General features: G+C 38.5%; 1 pseudogene across 1 annotated transcript in view; it reads left to right on the plus strand.

Annotated features, from left to right (window-relative positions):
* Positions 1 to 12,374, plus strand: part of LOC309647368 (alpha-1,3-mannosyl-glycoprotein 4-beta-N-acetylglucosaminyltransferase-like protein MGAT4E) — a 28,426-nt pseudogene extending 16,052 nt beyond the window's left edge. Inside the window, exons 2-4 of the transcript XR_014268473.1 lie at positions 880 to 3,569; positions 5,809 to 5,962; positions 6,728 to 12,374. The product of XR_014268473.1 is annotated as an alpha-1,3-mannosyl-glycoprotein 4-beta-N-acetylglucosaminyltransferase-like protein MGAT4E (transcript). The remainder of the gene's footprint in view (positions 1 to 879; positions 3,570 to 5,808; positions 5,963 to 6,727) is intronic.
* Positions 12,375 to 16,089: the final 3,715 nt, after the last annotated feature.

Here is a 16,089-nt window from a genome sequence, read left to right on the forward strand (position 1 = left end):
TATTTCTCCCTTCAATTTTGTCCATTTTTGCTTCATATATTTGAAAGTCTGTTATTTGATGTGTAAATGTTTATAACTCATTATATCTTCTTGCTGTATTGAAACTTTTATTAACATAAAATGTCCTTCTTTGTCTTTTGTAAACTTTTTTGATTTAAAGTCTGTTTGTCTGATACTAAAAACATCCCTATTTTCTTTTGGTTCTATTTGCATGGAGTATGTCTTTTCCATTGTTTCACTTTCAACCAATCTGGGTATCTGGATAAAGTGAGTCTCTTGTGAACAGTGCGTAGTTAGGTCATAGTTTTTAAAATCCATTCTGCCAACCTCTGTCTTTTGATTGGAGAGTTTAATCCATTTACATTAAAGTAATTGCTGGCAAGGAGGGCCTTATCTCTGTCGTTTTGCTATTTGTTTTCTAAATGCTGTAATAGCTTTTTTTGTCTCTCATTTCCTGCAGTACTACTTTTGTGTTTAGTTGATTTTTCATAGTCAAACATTTAAATTATCTTCTCACTCCCTTTTATGTATATTCAATAGCTATATTCTTTGTGGTTACCATGTATAATAGGGAAGAACAAATCTGACTCCATATTAGATCTGTTCCTTTTTACTTTAACCTTTGTGCTTTGTTTCCTGTGCTTAGTCACACTGAATCTGCCCAACCCTGTGACCCCAGACTGGCTCTGCACCTTTTGTAAAAGAATGTAAGCTGTGCTTAGTCATGCTGGCTCTGCACTTTTTGTGAAAGAATGTTGCCTATAGCCTGAAATATACAAGATAGCCTGTCCCAAGTCTCTGACCTTTAAGAGCTCATTCATATGGGGATAAAAAAGTTGCAGAATAGAGAATAACATTTGTTTTGTTGGAATTTTATAGGAACATCATGATCGTGACCTGACCTATGTGGACAGCTGCTAGAGCGAAGGATCCGACAGCAAGAAGTTTGCAACAACTAATCATTCCGCTCCCTCACCTTGCCTTTAAAAAAGCTTTGCTGAAAGCCTTTGGCGAGTTCGGGACTTTTCTGGGTCATGAGCCACCTGCCTCCTTGCATGGCCCTGCAGTAAACATTCCTCTGCTCCAAACTCCAACGTTTCAGTGTTGTTTGGCCTCACTGTGCATCAGGCACATGGACTTTCATCTGGTAACACATGGAAGTTACATTTAACACCCTGAATTTATAACATTCTAATTTAAATTTATACCTTCTTAACTTCAATAATATAGAAAAACTCTGCTCCTATACATTTTCATCCCAACTCATTTCTAGACAGGAAGGGGGCAGGGCACAACCTTTAAAAGAATGACATAGCCATTGAGGACATGACATAAACTGGTTAGAACCAACTAGGTCCAAGATGGTGGAGAAGTCAACTTCCACTAGACCTTGAGCCTCAGTATATGCTCATTGTAATACATCAACATATGCTAAATGACACACCCACAGGTGCCATGATAGTTCCCAGGCCGACCTTAAAAGGCCCAAAAGTGGGTGGTGGCCTAATTCCTGGAAATCCCTGCCCCATCCCCCAAATAATTGGAATAATCTTCCTACTCATTAGCCTATGAAATTACCCACCCCTGTAAAAGCTGACAACCGTGTACCCTGGGGCCTCTCGCCTTCTGAGATGACCCACACTCTGTCTATGGAGTGTTTTTATCCCTGAATAAACCTTCTTTCACTTTACTATGGCTTGCTCTTGAATTCTTCCCTGTGTGAAGCCAAGAACCCACACTTGGTGGCTGTCCCAGGGACTTCCCTGAGTCCTGGGACGTGACTATCCTATCCAGCCCCACTTTCTTTCCTGCAACATTTCTGTTTTGATATTGCAATGTCACATCTTTTTACATTGTGTTTCCAAAAATATAGACTTATAATTGTTTTTTAATGCATTGGTCTGCTAAATCATGTAGAAAAGAAAATATGGAGTTTCAAACCAAACTTACAGAAATACTAGTTTCTGAAATAATTATTTTTTATACTGGAAATTTTATGATCATTTTAACTTTGACATAAGTTGTTTAAGAAGAACTATTTTGGTTGAGAGAGAAGGAAGAGGATGGATGAGGAGAATTTTTTTTAAAAGACTAAGAAGGAAAAGGAGGAAAGAATATGGGAAGGAAGAGGAGAAGAAGGAGAGGAAGAAGATGCTTATTTATCTCTGTCTCAGATGAGCCATGCCCTGTTGTGACATAATGCTGTAGTCTTATATAGCTTTATATAAAACTATATAGTTTTATATAGCTTTAACAAAACATTATCACTAAGCAAAGTTTATCTACAATTGTAGGCTTCATTCTTTATATTTAAAAGTTGAATTTAGGATTTCTATCTCTGGTGAGGATGGAGTAACTAGAACCAGAGCTAACCTCCTGTTATAACAACTACAAAATTACATAAAATATAAGAAAAATTGTTTTCAGATATCAGACAACAAGTAACCCAGGAGAGAAGGGAAACAATTGAAGTTAAGTCCTACAATTACCCAGGCTTTCTGATTTGAGGCAATTTTTGGACCACAGATTCTCCAGAGCAGAGTTCCAGAAAGGAGGAAACTATGCAGAACAAAGAGCTCCAGAAATCAGCATAGGGGTTTCCTTGTCTTTGCTGACTGCTAGGCAATACATACATAAAGTAAAAGTCCACAAGACCAGGAAACAACTAGGATGCTGTCAATGATAAAACTAGAGAGGGACAGATGAAGAATAAGGAAATTTCCTGGGTCAAACAGAACAGATTGGGGGCTAGGAAAGAACTGGAGGGTTAATGACTACTTTATGGTAACTGAGGGATCTACCTAGCATTAGAGCCTGATCTTAGTCTGGAAAAATAGCATGGGAGTAAGGAAGAAAGACCCATCAACTCCCTGTAAATTTATTTCTTCCTTATATTACATGTCTCATCCAGGTTTGGGGGAGGAGTGGTAGCTTTGTTCCATATGGTCACTCAGAAATTAGACTGATAGATACTCCAACATCTTGTAGCCATGCCATCAGGAATGCATAACCAACTCAGTCACCAGAATAGGGGAAGAGAGAAAGTAGAGAAGGTCATATAGGTTTCTCAGTCTGACGCCAGAAATGCCACACACTCCTTCTACTCATTTTTCATTGGCTTGAGTTAGTATTGTGACCTTACCTAACTGCAAGGCGGCCAGGAAACGTAGGAGAACAAATGGAATATTTGGCGAGATCTATTATCTCTGCCATAATTAGAAAGCTGTTTTCAACACTTTCTCACTACTTGAAACTAACCTTTGCCTGCAAAGGGATCTTTCTGTGATAGTGGGGATGGTGCGCTACCTGCTTTCCATTCAGAGAGAACAATGGTTGTCAGGGGATGTCTCCTGGCAGGGGACAGGTTTGGCTATCTTGTAGGAGCTATTCAGTGGCCTCATCCCACTCTGTATAGTCAGAACCCAACCCTACAGACAACTAGCATTGTTTTCTTCTCAGTTTCAGCAAAATCCTTGCTTCCTGAGGAACTTCACATTCCATTTTTGTGTGTGATCTGAGAGCCACCTGACAGACAAAATGACTCCAATGGACTTACTGTTCCCACTATGGTGAGGGTTTTCACATAGTTAGAAATTTCTGGTTACTTTCATTTTTCTTCCTACATCAATAGCCCTAGTGGGAATGTGATACATGTCTTGAAGCACTTATACTCTAATATCTTTACTTGATTCTGAGGTATAAGTCTCTACAAAAATGCTACCATGTGGACCAAATGTGAGGTTGGAAGGAGACATTGAGTTGAGCCTTGAGGAATTAGGCAGCATAATGACTAGGAGAAAGGGAGAATCAGCAAAACCCAAGAGAGAACTTTAGTTTGAGATTGAGGAATTTGGAGGACAGAGTATTTGAGCCCTCTTTGGTTTCCTCTCTTTGGTGCCATTTCCATCAGATCCCAGTCCAAGAGGGTTTTAATAGCATGGCCATGTCCATTTTCTTTCCTCACCTTTCCTAAGAAGTATTCCTGTATAAGTGGATGAAAAAGTCAGTGTTAGTTAACTTCTTGTAGTAAATAAGTAGAAAATAACAATTCATCTGTAAACCCATGCAGAAGATACAGAATGTAGAGAGTGAATAGAATCAAACCCCTTGGGCTTTTTCATTCTTTAGATGGCAAAAGTTGGAATGAGCCGTGTCATGGCAGGGGGGAGAAGAATAAGGCAGTGATGCCTAGAAGTAGGAAGGAATAAAGCCAAGAAAATGGCATCTGTGTGCTTCTCTGAGTAGGAGACACAGGATCTGTATGCTGTTCACTGCACCCAACCCCTGGCATCATGCAGCATTATTTTGGGAGATATATCATAGCAGTTGTGTCATTAGCCCTCTTGTGCTTCTTTCTCCATGAGAAAATGCAAAATGGTGAATATAAACTTCTTTTGGTGAGTACAAGAACCTGATAGTGTAGCCAATTTTCAACCATTAAGTAGGAAAATAGAGAAATAAAAGTCAGTGTTAGGTCTTATCAATGTGGAACACTCCAGAATCACTGCAAATGTTCTCAGAGGAGAGAGCTTAAGACTCAGAGTAAATTTTTATATGAACATAAAAGGAAATGATATGATTTGGTTTCTAGTTTTCCTGAAGAAGAGACAATTTACATTCTTTCAATTGCCCAGCCAAGAAAGGGGAAGAGAGTAACTTGATATAACTGTCAATGGTGACAGAAGAAAGGAACAGATAAAGAAAAGGGAAATTTCAGGGGAAAACAGAGCAGCACTATACGTAGGAAATAATCAGAGATTTGATGCATGATTTGTGGTAACTAATAGACCCACATAACAGGGGTGTGGAATGGGAGTAATAGAGATTCCACCATCTCCCTGTAGCTCTCCTTCAGAAACTCCACGAGGGTCTCTATGTTGTTGAAGGAATAATTCAAACCAACACCTGTCAGCTTAATTCAAAGTTGCTTTCCAAATTCTTGGGTTTAAAACAGCAACATTCCACTGCATCTTGAAATATGGATAGGATTTGAATATGGGCAGGGAAGAAGAGGGGGCATTTTAAGTGTGGAGAGTACAATGCACAGACACTTCTAGAAGACCATGCTGATTGGCAGGACCAGCATGTGATGATGATTGCGTGACTTCCCTCACCAGAGCCTGGCATGAGAGATGTTATTCTTTCTATTTCTCATATGCAGGGATTGAGACTCAGATCTAAAATAACTTCTCCCAAGTGTACAATATCTGCAAGTAGAGAAAACCAAATCCAACACAGGTCATGCTCAGGTTTTGGAATCCCCATTTTTCCTAAATGCCTCAGGCCAGCGAAGGCAAAGCATAAGGTAGTTGTGGGGAAGTGGTTCATATGTGTACATGGTCAGAATTGAGCAAAAGAAAGGACATTAGAACTGAGGCACTATGTGTAACTTCCTTAAGAACAGGACAAAGCATTGGTCTTCAGCATCTCTCGAAGAACCTAACACAGTCTAATCCAACTTAGATGACTTTTGCCCAGCTGATTAATTGTAGGAGAGATTAGATGTGGGCTATGATCAGGACAGGCAAGTTCTTACTCTACATAAACCTAGAATTTTCCTATAGGCATTCTGCACACAACTGGAGAGCCCTGCTTCACTCACTCTAGGCCTACCACCCCTTCTGGAAGGCCCTGTGTGTTCTCATGATGGGGTAAGGATGGCAAATAACTGAGCCCTGACACTCGGTCTCATTAGTGACCGGATTCTGGGGCTTGCCTGGCCGTCCAGAAAGGGGGATTTGCCTCACAATTGTCTCTAGAGGATCTGGTGGTGAATTTCAAATCTGATACATATCTTATCCCCAACAGGAGGAACAGGACATAGCTTGGCAGATAGTTGTTGAGGAAATCAGCTCTGAAAGCAGGAACCATCTGGAGATCTTCAAGGACATATAGAAAAACTCCCTTTTACTCCAACATGCCAAGTACAAATTCCTGCCTGGAGGCCCTCCCCAGGAAAAGAGTGAGTATGTGAGACACCGTACTCACTCTGGGAAAAGGTCAGACATGGTACATAGTCCAATAAGGAAAAGGAAAGTGGGTAAACAGGGAAAATGAGCTGGCATCTGGCAGGGAAAGGAGGGTGCTCTGAGGGTGGGCCATGCTGTAGAATTTGGTATAGTTTATAATCCTGAGTGCATTTTCTTCCCACTTGTCACCACCTTGAAGGACTAACAAGTTAAGTCCATACGCAACCATTAAGAAGCCAACCCATAGAGAAACTCATTCATGGCAGGCCCCTCAGGGATAGGAAAACAGAATGGGAGAGGACCCAGAGGGAACCATGGGAAAAAGCCCTGGGTAGAGGGAGAAGAGGGCAGGTGGATATTGACCCACTGTACACTAGGCTGCCAGAATCCTTTGGTGTCATAGGTCCCTGGAGATCCTCTAATCCAGGTCTGGTTGATCCATGATAGCTGAGATAACTCTGAGGTCAATGCCAGGCTAATTTGCTAAGCCAGCAATTTTATCTTTGGTACATGGCAGCCTTTCACATTAGAGGGAGTCTTGTCCTTCATAAAGATCCCCCCAACAGCCTTTCAAAGCAGTGATCAAATAAAACAACTTCACTACTTCCGACCAGAGATTAGCCTCTGGATCACACTCTCCTAGGGAGAGGAAATGTGAATTTGTCATAGGTATTGTAAGGGGAAGACCTAGAAGGAGAGACCTAGGAACTCTTCACCATCTTGGTGCTAAAGGCTCCCTTATCTTTCCCCACGCCCAGGACTCCAGACGGTGGGGATTTCCTCAGTGTAGCATCTTAATGGGTGCTACCTCTTGGACACCTTGCAGTCCCTGTTCCAAGCTTCCTCAGAACCTGAGGTGAAGTATATTGTGGTGCTGGTCTACCTGTCAGATCTTGACCCTGAATGGCTCAGCCAAATGATTGCCAGTATTTCAGACATCTTCATGTTGAGGCCCAGCAGCTGCTCGTGATCCATGGTCATCTCAGTGACTCTCCTCTCCCAGGAGATCTGAATAACGTTAATCACTCCTCACCCTGTGAAACACTTTATTCCAGGCAGAAAGTAGATCATGCCCTCCTCATGAACTTTGCTATCAAGCTCTCTGAATACTTTATGATGCTGGAAGATTATGTTAACTGCACCCCCAATTTTATTTCTACTATCTATTGGGCATTATCAGCATAGAAAGAACTACCTTGGGTGATCCTGGAGTTTTCCAGACTGACCTTCTCCAGAAATGTTTTCCACACCAGTGACCTCTCCCGCTTGACCTCTTTCTTCCTCCTCTTCCATAAGGACAGTCCTATTCACTTGCTTCTCTCAAATTTTAGTTTCCTCTTGGGCCAAACAGCTCCAATTAGCCTCATTCCCAACTTCTTCCACTCTCAGGAAAATTATTTTACCTCTAAAGACACATGTTACCAAGAGGAAGAAGGAGAGGAAGAGGAGAATCTTAGTAAACCTGATAATTCTCCCACCAAGATCTACACTGACATGATGGTGAAAAGCTCTCATTTCCCAGAACATGCTTATTTTCTGAATGAAAGTTACTTTGAGATTCAGTATCCCATTCCAGGCAACATATATACTTTGATTTTGGATCAGCTACACAAGGTGAACCAGATACAGGTGCTCACAGGCATTGGTAAGCTGGGGATATATCAACTGAAACAGAGGCAGGTGGAACTGGGCTATGATCCCATTCAGGAGAAAAAAAGGACTGTCCGCTATACCCTGTTGAGACCACTGGTGAAGGAAAAATTTGATCAGAAGGTATATTATGAAGTAGATTTTGTGGAGGCAGTGAGATATGTATCTGTACAACTGCTGATGAGAGCCCGGCAGGAGTCTAAGCTATGGATTAGACAGATCAGCATCTGGATTAAGTCTGAGAAAAGGTAGGAATATAAGGGTCAATGTGCATTCCAGAAGGATCAGGTTTGGGGATGGACTTAACACAGGTGACAAGGAATTAAAACTTTGAAATTGGTCAGGAACATCACATGCGGAGTCATTCTACACTACTGAATATAGATGACACCGATTTATAAGCAGCAAGAAGAAAACTCTCAAGAGCCAGAGAGAGGGAAGTATTCACCAAAATCTTCCCCAGTTTTCTCTCTACTCATATCTCCAATCGTAGGATCTCTCCCTGAAGTAGATACTGTTTTATAGAGTATTGGCAGTGCCTAAAAAATGAACATGGGCATAGCATTTGATTTCATGCAAGGTCTAATCCTCCAAACACCAAACATTGGACCTCACTGAGAGTCAAAACATGACCTTTTAACTGTCTACGAATTTTTAAGCAGTAGATGCAAATATTTGTATATCTACACACCTACATTTTTCTAGGGCAAAGAACCATAACTCTCATCAGCATTCTATATGCAAAAAAAAAACACAAAAATTATTAAGTTAGTAGATACACTTTCTTGATGGCAGTAAACAATTTATTACCTAAGGGCATGAAACTGTCTGTTCAGAATTTTAAGTTTAGGATTGAGAGCATACATTAATTCATTCCTTCATATATTCATTCAGAGTTATTTATTTTGTGAGTTCTTTTTGTTGGGGCCTATTCAAGGTAGCAAAGATTCTAAAATGAGAAAAACACCTAGGTGGTACTAGCAAGAGATTAATAGCAACCACAAATGCTTAGTATTCAATATGATAATTTGTCTATAGATTCTTTTGGATTTTCTTTATTTACAGTCATGTATATATGATAAATATGTGTAAATTCAATGCAATCCCAATAAAATTCCAAGTTTATTTGTAAATTTCCCGATATTTGACATTTTTATTCCATATATATTTACATATATATTCTGTAGATATTCTATATTTGACATATAAAAATAAACATGTGAAAATATTCAAGAAAATTCTTTAAAAGAGAACCTTATTTTACCAGCTGTAAATACATCACTAAGAGTATCAAATACCTTCCTAAGAGCTTTTCTTCTATTCTCTTAGTAATAGAACTCTATCAATGTGGAATTGATATTTTGTATGTAGTATGAGTTAGGATCATTATTTTTTTCTTCAGATGGGTATCCACTTGACCCAGCAGCATTTGATTGAAAAGATCATCCTTTCTCCACTCTACTATATCACCTTTGTCATTAATCAGGTGACCATATATGCATGAATTTATTTTTGGACTTTCTACTCTGTTCTATTGGTCAGCTTCTTATCTTTATGCCGATACCATACTGACTTAATTACTATAGCTTTATAATAGATCTTTATAACTGATACTGTAAGTTGTTCAACTTTGTTCTTCAAAACTTGCTGTTATTGACACTTTACATTTCCCTATCAGATTGTCAATTTCCACCAGTAAGTATTTCTTGGAATTTTTATTTGTATTGCAAGAATCTAAACCTTTACAATATTTAGTCTTCCAATCCATGAATATAGTATATTCTTCCATTTCTTTATATCCCTTTTAATTTATTTTACTAATGTTCTATATTTTTCAATTTACAAGGCTTTTGTTAAATTTATTCCTAGGATTGATATTTTCTGATGCTATTATCAGTAGTATCATTTGAAATTTTTTTTTCTAATTATTTGTGTTTAGTATATAGAAAATACAATGGATATTTACATCTTGACCTTGTACTCAGTGACCTTGCTAAATTCACATATTACTTCTAAAAGTTTGTAGATTCTTTGGGATTTCCCTTGTATAAAATCATGCTACAATTTCATTTATTTCTTTCCAAACCATATGGCTTTTCTTAACTTTTCCTCCTTGACTTATTGAACTGGCTGGAACTGCAGTACAGTGTTGAATAGAAGTTGTGACAGAGGACATCATTGCTCATTCCTAATCTCAGGGATGGGGAGAACTTTCAATAATTCACTATTATATAGACAATGGGATATTATTCAGCCTTAAAAAAAGGAGGAAATTCCACCACTTACAACATCAATGAACCTGGAAGACAGAGTGCTAAGTGAAATAAGCCAGACAGAGGAAGACAAATACTGCATGGTACCACTAACATGTGGAATAGAAAACGAAAAAGTTGAACTCATAGAGAGTGTCATGGTGGTTTCCAGAGACTTGGGGGTGGGGTGCAGGGCGTGGAGGAAATAGGATGAGGTTGGTAAAAGAGAGTACAAGTTTTTAGTTAGATAAATAAGGTCTGAAGATATCATGTATAACATGTTGACTATGTTGGATAAGATTGTGTTGAATAATTGAAATTTCAGAGAGTAGAACTTACTCTCTTTTGGTGTTCTCACCAAAAAGAAAAATGGTAAATATGTGACGTGATGAATGTGTTAATTAAATCGATGATAGGAATCCTTTCACAATGTATATGTATATCAAACCATCACAGTGAACACTTTAAAGGTAAATGAATATAAATAAATAAATAAATAAATAATTTACCATTAGTATTTTGTGGGAAAGGGGTAAATACTCCAAGCAGATTAAGGAAATCTCCCCACTGTTCCTAGTTGCTATGGGTTTTTTGTTTTGTTTTGTTTTTACCATGAATGAATGTTGAATTTTATCTAGTTCTTTTTCTTTATCTATCAAGATAATTCCTGGAAAATGTATCATTTGGTCATGATGTATTATGCTTATTACTCTCTTTTATATATTGCTGGTCTTGATTTGCTAATATTTGCTCAGGATTTTTACATTTATGTTCTTGTGAGAGATTGGGTTGTAATGTTCCTTTCTTATATTGCCCTTGTTAGATTTTGGTATTAAAGTTATGCTGGTCTCAAAAATATTGGTTGGAAAGTATTCCCTTCTCTACTTTTTGAAAGGATTTGTTTAAGATTAGTATTTCTTCCTTAAATGTTTAGAAGAATTCATCAATGAAGCTATCTGGGTCTTTACTTTTGTCTGTGTGGAAATTGGTTAATAATGAACTCAATTTCTTTAATAGATATAGAACTAATCAGATTTACTATGTCTTCTTGTGTTAATTTTTGTATGTGGTTTTTCAAGGGTTTGTCCATTTCATCAAAATATTGCCAAATTTATGGCTTATTATCTTGTTAGTCTCTTAATATTTGTGGAGATTTGTTTGTGCTCTTTTTTCTTGATCAGAGGTTTATCAATTTTATTACTTTTTCTAAGATACCGATTTTTGGCTTGGTTAATTTTCTCTATTGCATTTTTTTTCTGTTACACTTATTTCTGACCCTATCTTCATTACAGGACATGTAAAGACACAGTGTGTGTGTGAAAATACAGTGTTATGGGAACAGAAGTGCTAGACATGGAATGGTGGGAGATGAGGCTTATAGTGTGTGTTCAGTAAGAAAAGCACAGGGACAAAGATGACAGTGCAGGAGAACAATTATGCAAGGGGTGGATGGAGGGAGAAGGGACCAAAAAGGAAATAGAGACAGTATGAGAACCAGAAGAGTGCCATCTCACCAAAGTGAAGGGAGTCTGAGCATTCCAGGAAAGAGGAGGCTGCCAACAGTGTCAAGGATCAGTGAATGCATACTAGTTAAAACTCTTTGAAAATAACATCAGCCAGAGAGGGAGTAGCCAAGATGGAGGAATAGGAAGACCCTGACCTCACCTCCTCCCACAGGCATACCAAAATTACAACTATTTACAGAGCAACTATAAATGAGAATGACCTGAAGACTAGGAGAAAAGATTTTCCAAAACTAAAGATATGAAGAAAGAACCACAACAAGAAGGGCAAGAGGGGCAGAGACACGGTATAGTAAAAATCCACACCCCCCAGATAGGTGATGACAAATGAGGGGATAATCACAATTGCAGAGGTCCTCCCCAAGATGTAAAGGGCCTGAGCCCCACATCAGGCTTCCCAGCACTGGAAAGCCTCTAGAAATGTCTGTTTTTAAGGGCAGCAGGGCTTGCATACAGGAGAACAGGAGGGCTGTAGGAAACAGAGACTCTGCTCTTAAAGGGTGCACATGAAATCTCACATGCTCTGAGACCCAGCACAGAGGCAATAATTTAAAAGGAGTATGTATCAGACCTACTTGCTGATCATGGAGAGCCTCCAAGAGAGGCAGGAGGCAAGTGGGATTCCCTCTGGGAACATGGATGCTGGCAGCAGCTACTTTTGGGAGCTCATTCTACCATGAGGACACTGGTGCTGGCAAGCATCACTTTGGAGTCCTCTCTCTAGCCTATTAGTGCCAGGACCTGGCCCCTCCCACCAGCCAGTTGGCACCAGTCCTTGGAGACCCCCTGGTTGAGCAACCAGTCACATGGGTATTTGGCCCTGCTCACCAATTGACTGGCACCAGCCCTAGGTCCCCCAGGCCCCATTTCCAGCTTCTCTGGGACCCCCTAGGCATGCATCCAGCCCTGGGACTCTGAAGGTCATGGTCCTATTCAGTAGCAGGCTGGTGCCGGCCCCAGCCCCTTTCACCCGAAGCCAGTTGCCCTCAGACCCAGCTTCCCCCGCCAGTGGCCATCAGTGTCTGCACAAGGCTGAGCCTGGCAGCCAACTGGGCTGGGGAATACAGTGTTATGGGAACACACCCAGGACACCCACAGTAGTCAGCCCCACAGTAGTCAGCCTACCAGCACACCCCCAGTAGTCAGCCCCCCCAAAATAGAAGGGCCCACTCAGCCCATATAGGGGACATCCCTAGATCAAATAGCTCAGGTGACCATAGAATGTGCTGCTGGGCCCAATAAGACATCTTCTAAATGCCACTTCTCCAAGATCAGGAAATGTAACTAACGTACCTAATATATACAGATAAACACAGAGAATTAGGCAAAATGAGGTGATAAAGGAATATGTTCCAAATGAAGGAACAAGACAAAACACTAGAAGACAAACGAATTGAAGTGGCGATAAGCAATCTACCCAACATAGAATTCAAAGTAGTGATCATAAAGATGCTCAGAGAACTCAGGAGAAGAATGGATGAACACAGTGAGAGGTTTAACAAGGGGCTAGAAAATATAAGAAGAACCAAACAGAACTGAAGAATACAAGAACTGAAATTAGAAATATACTGGAAGGAATCAACAGTAGATTAGATGATACAGAGGAACAGATCAGTGAGTAGTGGAAATCACCCAAGCCGAAGAGAAAAAATAAAAAAGAATTTTTAAAAAATGTGAGAATAGTCTAAGAGACCTCTGGGACAATATCAAGCATACTAACATTCACATTATAGGGGTTCCAGAAGGAGAAGAAAGAGAGAAAGGGGTAGAGAACTTATTTGAAGAAATAATAACTGAAAACTTCTCTAAAATAAGATAGGAAACAAATATCCGAGTCCAGGAAACACTGAGAGCCCTGAACAAGTTCAATCCAAAGATATCCACAGCAAGACATATTGTAATTTAAATGGAAAAAATTAGAGAATATTAAAAGCAATGAGGGAAAAGCAATTCATTACATACAAGGGAACTCCCGTAAGACTGTCATCAACTTTTCATAGTAACTTTGCAGGCCAGAAGGGAGTAGCACAATATATTTGAAGTGTTGAAAGGAAAAAAAAAATCTTACAACCAAGAATACTCTACCCAACAATGCTATTATTCAGATATGATGGAGAAATAGTTTTATAAACAAGGAAAAGCTAAGAGTTCAACACCACTAAACTGGTTTTATAAGAAATAGTAAAGAATATATTTGAACTTAAGAGAGCATCAACTTAAAATAATTATGTATGTATATAGGTTGCCATATATAAATATCATGGTAAGCACAAACCAAAAATCTATAATAGACACACACACACACATACACAAAAGAAAGAGAGAAAGGAATCCAAACATAGCACTAAACATAGTCATCAAGTCACAAGGAAAGAAAGCAAAAGAAGAAGAAAGGAACAAAAAAGAACTACAAAAACAACACCAAAACAATGTATAAAATGGCAATAAACACATACCTATCATTAACTACTTTAAATGTAAATAATTTAAATGTAGATACCAATCAAAAGACAGAGTGGATAAATGGATTTAAAAAACAAGACCATAGGCTGCCTACAAGAGATTCACTTCAGATCTAAAGAATCACACAGACTGAAAGTGAGGGGATGGAAAAAGGTTTTCCATGCAAATGGACATGAAAAGAAACCTGCAGTAGCAATACCTATGTCAGGCAAAATAGACTTTAAATCAAAGACTGTAACAAGAGACAAAGAAGGACATTCATAGTGATAAAGGGATCAATCCAAGAAGAAGATATAACTATTGTAAATATATATGCACCCAAAATAAGAGCACCTAAATACATAAAGCAAATATTAAGAGACATAAAGTGAGAAATTGACAGTAACACAATAATAGCAGGGGTCTTTAACACCACCATTACACCAATGGACATTTCATCCAGACAAAATCTATAAGGAAACACTGGCCTTAAATGACACCTTATAGGGACGGTGGGAGGGAGACGCAAGAGGGAGGGGCTATGGGGATATATGTATACGTATAGCTGATTCGCTTTGTTATACAGCAGAAACTAACACACCATTGTAAAGCAATTATACTCCAATAAAGATGTTTTTAAAAAATGACACTTTAGACCAGATGAACTTAATAGAAATTTATAGAACATTCCATCCAAAAGCAGCATAATACACATTCTTTTCAAGTGCACATGGAATATTCTCAGGATAACTCACACATTTGGCCACAAAACAAGTCCCAGTAAACTTAAGAAAACTGAAATCATATCAAGCATCTTTTTCAACCACAATGCTATAACATGAGAAATAAACTATAAGAAGGGATATAGATGGCCAATAGACACATGAAAAGATGCTCAATATTACTTATCTTCAGGGAAATGCAAATCAAAACCACCTCACACCATCAGAAAGGCTATTATCAAAAAGACAACAAATATCAAGTTGCACTGTTGGTAGGAATGTAAATCAATACAGCCACTATGGAAAACAGTATGGAGGTTCCTCAAAAATTTGAAAGTATAACTACCATATGATCCAGAAATTCCACTTCTGGGTATTTTCCCAAAGAAAACAAAAACATTAATTTGAAAAGATATATGCACCTTTATGTTCACTGCCGCATTATTCACAATAGCCAAGATATGGAAGCAATCTAAATGCCCACTGATAGATGAATGGATAAAGAAGATGCGATACATATATACAATGGAATATTAGCCACAAAAAAGAATGAAATCTTGCTGTTTGTGACAACATGAGTGGACTAGAGGTTGTTATGCTAAATAAAATATGTCATACAAAGACCAAATATGGTATTATTTTACTTATATGTGGAATCTAAAAAATAAAACAAATGAAGAAACATAACAAAACAAAAACAGAGTCATAGGTACAGATAATAAATTAGGTGGTTGTCAGAAGGCGGTTGGGGGGCGAGTGAAGTAGGTGAAGGAAATTTAGAGGTACAAACTTCCAGTTACAAACTAGAAAAAGAGACCAGGTTTGTGATTAACTGAAGTGGAGGGTTGGGGAGAGTGAGAATCGGATGAAGGTGGTTAAAAAGGTATAAATTACCAATTGTAAGATAAATAAGTACTAGGGATGAAATGTACAATATGATAAATATAATTAACACTGGTGTGTTATACATGAAAATTGTAAAGAGTAAGTAAATCCTGAGTTCTCACCATAAGGAAAAACATTTTTTCTTTTCCTTTTATTTTATATCTATATGAGATGATGGGTGTTCACTAAATTTATTGGGGTAATCATTTCATGATGTAGGTAAGTCAAATCATTATGCTGTACACCTTAATCTTATACAATGCTGTATGTCAATTATATCTCAATAAAACTGGAAGTAAAAAGAAAATAACATTAGCTAACTCAAACTAGCCCCAAACAAAATGGGAAATTTATGTATTATAAGTAATACAGTGGGCTCTGTGTCTCCTCAGTTCACATGTTTGCTGTCCTACTTTACTGGCTGTGTGATTTGGGCATATTATTTTAATTTCTCTGTGTCTATTTCCTCATCTGTAAAATGGGGAAAACAGTAGTACATACTGATAGAGTTTTGGGAAGGCGCCAATGAAATCTACATGTAACGTAGATTTTCATAGGGATTCAAGCATAAGACTGCAGTGTGGAATATAAAAAGAACTAGAGCCAGGTTAGGTGTCCCTTTGGCTCTCATCACTGTCACCATTGA

Source organism: Balaenoptera physalus, assembly GCF_965194825.1.
Source record: "Balaenoptera physalus genome assembly, chromosome: 1".
NCBI lineage: Eukaryota > Metazoa > Chordata > Mammalia > Artiodactyla > Balaenopteridae > Balaenoptera > Balaenoptera physalus.